The following is a 5996-nucleotide window of genomic DNA, read 5'->3' as shown; positions in this document are numbered from 1 at the left end:
ACAAACAAAAACCAACACATTGTGACAGAATGCAGCAGTGATTGTCCAGGAATGGACGGCGATCAGTCAGGATCTGGTGCAGGAGGTGAGTGAGAGCCGCCAGGGAGAATAGCAGAGGTCCTGGAGAAGAAGGAGAGGTCCTGCAGATACTGACTCGCTGCAGTAACTCATTGTAACGGTCAATAAAAGCTTCTGCTCCCCATAATATGATTGCACTTGTATTTCTGTATGTGATAAACATCTGACAAACCGGAGGGCAACAGATCATGTGACAATAGAAGATTTGTGTCATTCTCAAAACTTATGGCCATGACAGTAGTCACAGTGATGCCATCAGTAGCCAGAGTGATTCCACTAGTAGGCACAATGATGCCTCCAGTAGCCAGTAGTCACAGTGATGCCCCCATTAGCCAGTAGTTACAGTGATGCCCCCATTAGCCAGTAGTTACAGTGATGCCTCCAGTATCCAGTAGTTACAGTGATGCCCCCATTAGCCAGTAGTTACAGTGATGCCCCCATTAGCCAGTAGTTACAGTGATGCCCCCATTAGCCAGTGGTCATGGATCATCTTTGAGGGATCATGAGGAGAAGGACGATTCTAGAGACAGAAAGCAGATGACCCGTCTACTCTCTCTGAAGGAGGATTGTCTGGATGTGCGGGGGCTCAACATGGAAATATAGCATTCAGGGACTAAAGGAATATAAGAACATATAAGAATGTGTAGTAAGGTCTATAGTAAGTAAATGGAGCCTAAGAATACTTTCATCTGAATTCCCCTCTTAATGCACAATATTTATCCTTAGGTTTGTGTTCCTGACATAAGATAACTATGGTAGGATATATTACCGCACTGTTACCTGTACTGCCATCTAGTGGTAGAAAATAAACGAATAGCATTACAGCTCAGAACATAGAAGGGGATAAGAGACAAACTAGATCGATGTCATCACATTTATGTGTACATTGTGCTGTGTGAATACGGCCTTCTTCATGGGATTATATTTGCAGCATATGGCGGTATTATCCTGGCGATATCTGATGTAGTATGGAAATTATGAGGAAAGCTTTCTGTAAAAGGCAAGTGGAAGGAGACAAAACCCAGACCCCTTTTACGTTGATAGGAATTAAGATAATAATAAAAGACCTGTCTGATCTCCTCTTCTGTATCTTCTGTACGGTTAACTTTTTACTGCAAAGTTTAAAAAACCTGCATTATTATAGTGTTTCCTTTTACTGCCACCTGGTGGTCAAAATCTGAAAGTGGGTATAATAGGGACATTACAACAGCCTGTAAAATGTTGATGATGGATGTATAGATAGATAGATAGATAGATAGATAGATAGATAGATATGAGATAGATAGATAGATAGATAGATAGATAGATAGATAGATAGATAGATAGATAGATAGATACACTCACCAGCCACTTTATTAGGTACACCATGCTAGTAACGGGTTGGACCCCCTTTTACCTTCAGAACTGCCCCAATTCTTCGTGGCATAGATACAACAAGGTGCTGGAAGCTCCTCAGAGATTTTGCTCCATATTGACATGATGGCATCACACAGTTGCCGCAGATTTGTCGGCTGCACATCCATGATGCGAATCTCCCGTTCCACCACATCCCAAAGATGCTCTATTGGATTGAGATCTGGTGACTGTGGAGGCCATTTGTGTCCAGTGACCTCATTGTCATGTTCAAGAAACCAGTCTGAGATGATTCCAGCTTTATGACATGGCGCATTATCCTGCTGAAAGTAGCCATCAGATGTTACAGGGTACATTGTGCTCATAAAGGGATGGACATGGGCAGCAACATTACTCAGGTAGGCGTTGTACCAAGGGGCCCAAAGACACCATGACACCCCCACCACCAGCCTGAGCCGCTGATACAAGGCAGGATGGATCCATGACACCCCCACCACCAGCCTGACCCGCTGATACAAGGCAGGATGGATCCATGACACCACCACCACCAGCCTGAGCCGCTGATACAAGGCAGGATGGATCCATGACACCCCCACCACCAGCCTGAGCCGCTGATACAAGGCAGGATGGATCCATGACACCACCACCACCAGCCTGACCCGCTGATACAAGGCAGGATGGATCCATGACACCACCACCAGCCTGACCCGCTGATACAAGGCAGGATGGATCCATGACACCACCACCACCAGCCTGACCCCCTGATACAAGGCAGGATGGATCCATGACACCACCACCACCAGCCTGAGCCGCTGATACAAGGCAGGATGGATCCATGACACCACCACCACCAGCCTGACCCGCTGATACAAGGCAGGATGGATCCATGACACCACCACCACCAGCCTGACCCGCTGATACAAGGCAGGATGGATCCATGACACCACCACCACCAGCCTGACCCGCTGATACAAGGCAGGATGGATCCATGCTTTCATGTTGTTGTACCAAATTCTGACCCTACCATCCGAATGTCGCAGCAGAAATCGAGACTCATCAGACCAGGCAACGTTTTTCCAATCTTCTACTGTCCAATTTCGATGAGCTTGTGCAAATTGTAGCCTCAGTTTCCTGTTCTTAGCTGAAAGGAGTGGCACCCGGTGTGGTCTTCTGCTGCTGTAGCCCATCTGCCTCAAAGTTGGACGTACTGTGCGTTCAGAGATGCTCTTCTGCCTACCTTGGTTGTAACGGGTGGCAATTTGAGTCACTGTTGCCTTTCTATCAGCTCGAACCAGTCTGCCCATTCTCCTCTGACCTCTGGCATCAACAAGGCATTTCCGCCCACAGAACTGCCGCTCACTGGATGTTTTTTCTTTTTCGGACCATTCTCTGTAAACCCTAGAGATGGTTGTGCGTGAAAATCCCAGTAGATCAGCAGTTTCTGAAATACTCAGACCAGCCCTTCTGGCACCAACAACCATGCCACGTTCAAAGGCCACAAATCACCTTTCTTCCCCATACTGATGCTCGGGAGAACTGCAGGAGATTGTCTTGACCATGTCTACATGCCTAAATGCACTGAGTTGCCGCCATGTGATTGGCTGATTAGAAATTAAGTGTTAACGAGCAGTTGGACAGGTGTACCTAATAAAGTGGCCGGTGAGTGTAGATAGATATGAGATAGATAGATAGATAGATAGATAGATAGGAGATAGATAGATAGGAGATAGATAGGAGATAGATAGATAGGAGATAGATAGATAGATAGATAGATAAATAGATAGATATGAGATAGATAGATAGATAGATAGATAGATAGATAGATAGATATGAGATAGATAGATAGATAGATAGATAGATAGATAGATATGAGATAGATAGATATATTCTATCCTGCTACACGGGGGACACTTCTCTGTCCTGTCTGCAGCTCCCACTCACTTTTCTTCTATCCTGATACATGGGACACTTCCAGTGGCGTAACTAGGAGAGACAGGGCCCCATAGTGGACTTCTGAATGGGGCCCCATTTACCCCTTAAAAATATACATACACCATATAATGAAGAAAAAATGGAGATGAGGCAGCACTCCTGGAAAAAGCTAGGTGTTTATTCACCCAATGTGAAAGGTGCGACGTTTCAGCCCCTCAATGGAGCTATTTTCAAGCATGCTTTTTCCAGGAGTGCTGCCTCATGTCCATTTTTTCTTCATTGTTTGCTTACCTTGAGTCCGGCCAGCGGAGGGTGCACCCACACTGGGACTTTAGTCCCCTCCTTCACAGTGCTGCTCTACCTTCATAGTTGTACATACACCATATATATGCACATACATAAATAACCACATGCACCCATCATATACACAGACATACAACATATACACATCACATATGCATACACATTTAGAGCATATACACATCACATACAGCATATTCACATGCAATACCCCGGTTTCCTGGGCCCCCTGATACTGTGCGCCCCATAGCAGCTGCTATGGCTGCTACCCCTGTAGTTACGCCTCTGGACACTTCCTTGTAATATCTGCAGCTCCTACACTCTTCTCTTCTATCCTGATACACAGGAAACTTATCTGTCCTGTCTGCAGCTCCCACTCACTTCTCTTCTATCCTGCTACACTGGACACTTCTCTGTCCTGTCTGCAGCTCCCACACACTTCTCTTCTATCCTGCTACACGGGGCACTTCTCTGTACTGTCTGCAGCTCCTACACACTTCTCTTCTATCCTGCTACACCGGACACTTCTCTGTCCTGTCTGCAGCTCCCACTCACTTCTCTTCTATCCTGCTACACCGGACACTTCTCTGTACTGTCTCTTCTATTCTGCTACATGGGGGACACTTCTCTTATATCCTCCTACATGGGACACTTCTTTGTCCTGTCTTCTTGCCAGTCCCCTCAGTATACAGCCAGCCTGCCCCCCAGTATATAGCCAGTCAGTTCATCCCTGTATATAGCCAGCAGCCTCCCCCCAATATATACCCAGCCAGTCCCACCCAGTATACAGCCAGCCCCCCAATATATAGCCAGCCAGCCCCTCAGTATATAGCCAGCCCCCCCTTATAAAGCCGGCACCCCCAGTATATAGCCAGCCAGCCCCCCAGTACACAGCCAGCCCCCCTCCATTATAAAGCCAGTCAGTCCCCGCGATATACAGCCAGCCCTCCCAGTATATAGCCATGCAGCCTCCCCCCAGTATACAGCCAGCCAGTCCCCTAGTATATACCCAGCCAGTCCCCCCAGTATACAGCCAGCTCCCCCCCAGTATATAGCCGTCCAGTCCCCACAGTATACAACCAGCCCCCAGTATAGACCGGCCACGCACCAGCTCCACTGCAGGAAGCCCCTGGAGAGACTGATAGTCAGACGAGGTGGCCGAGTGGTTAAGGCGATGGACTGCTAATCCATTGTGCTCTGCACGCGTGGGTTCGAATCCCATCCTCGTCGGAGGGATCTTTTTCCCTAGAAATTGCAGAAAATTGTAAAAATAATAGAAATTGTAACTATATCCAATAGTGAATATTAATGAGAGCCCATGACAATTGCCGTCTGCCCCCTCCACTGGCAGGGAATAGTCATTCATTACAAAGTTCCTTGTTGTACACTTTCATTTTCTTTCTAACATTTATTTATCTTTAACTTGCCAATTTTTTCCCCCTTTTTTATTTTTTTGACCCACATTATTTTTTTCTTTTATCTTCATGATCCTTGTTTTTCCTTACAGTAAAATTTTATCTTTGCCAAATAACAATTTTTTTCAAGATCTTTATTAAAAATATGACATTTTAGTCAGTCCCCGTATATAGCCAGTCAGTCCCCTCAGTATACAGCCAACCTGCCCCCCTAGTATATAGCCAGCCCCCCCAATATATACCCAGAGAGTCCCCTCAGTATACAGTTAATCCCCTTTATATAGCCAGCCCCCCAAGTATGCAGCCTGCCAGTCCCCCCAGTAAACAGCCAGCCCCCCACTATATAGCCAGACAGCCCCCCAGTACATAGCCAGACAGTACCCCCAGTATACAGCCAGCCCCCCAGTATACAGCCAGCCAGTCCCCCCAGTATACAGCCAGCCCTCCCCAGTGTACAGCCAACCCCACCAGTATACAGCCTGCCACCCGAGTTTACAGCCAGCCCTCCCAGTATACAACCCGCCAGCCCCACCAGTATACAACCAGCCCCCCAGTATACAGCCAGCCCCCACCATTATACATCCAGCCCCCCAGTATACAGCCAGTCCCCCCAGTATACAGCCAGCCTCACCAGTATAGTTAGTCCCCCCAGTATACAGCCAGCCAGTCCCCCCAGTATACAGCCAGCCAGTCCCCCCAGTATACAGCCAGCCCCAACAGTATACAGCCAGCCCCCCCAGTATACAGCCAGCCAGCCCCACCAGGATACAACCAGCCAGTCCCCCCAGTATACAGTCAGCCCCCACCAGTATACAACCAGCACCCCAGTATACAGCCAGCCAGCCCCACCAGTATACAACCACCCAGTCCCCCCAGTATACAGCCAGCCACACCAGTATACAACTAGCCCCCCAGTAT

At 47.6% G+C, this 5996-nt stretch overlaps 1 non-coding gene across 1 annotated transcript; it reads left to right on the top strand.

Annotated features, from left to right (window-relative positions):
• The first annotated feature begins 4811 nt into the window (after positions 1 to 4811).
• TRNAS-GCU (transfer RNA serine (anticodon GCU)) lies at positions 4812 to 4893 on the top strand. Its single transcript has one exon. It is a non-coding gene; the product is annotated as a tRNA-Ser (tRNA).
• The last annotated feature ends 1103 nt before the right edge of the window (positions 4894 to 5996 follow it).

The sequence above is a fragment of the Engystomops pustulosus genome, chromosome 3, assembly GCF_040894005.1.
Source record: "Engystomops pustulosus chromosome 3, aEngPut4.maternal, whole genome shotgun sequence".
Taxonomy (NCBI): domain Eukaryota; kingdom Metazoa; phylum Chordata; class Amphibia; order Anura; family Leptodactylidae; genus Engystomops; species Engystomops pustulosus.
The sequence above is the reverse complement of the archived record's forward strand: the minus strand, read 5'-3'. Positions and strand labels throughout refer to the sequence as shown.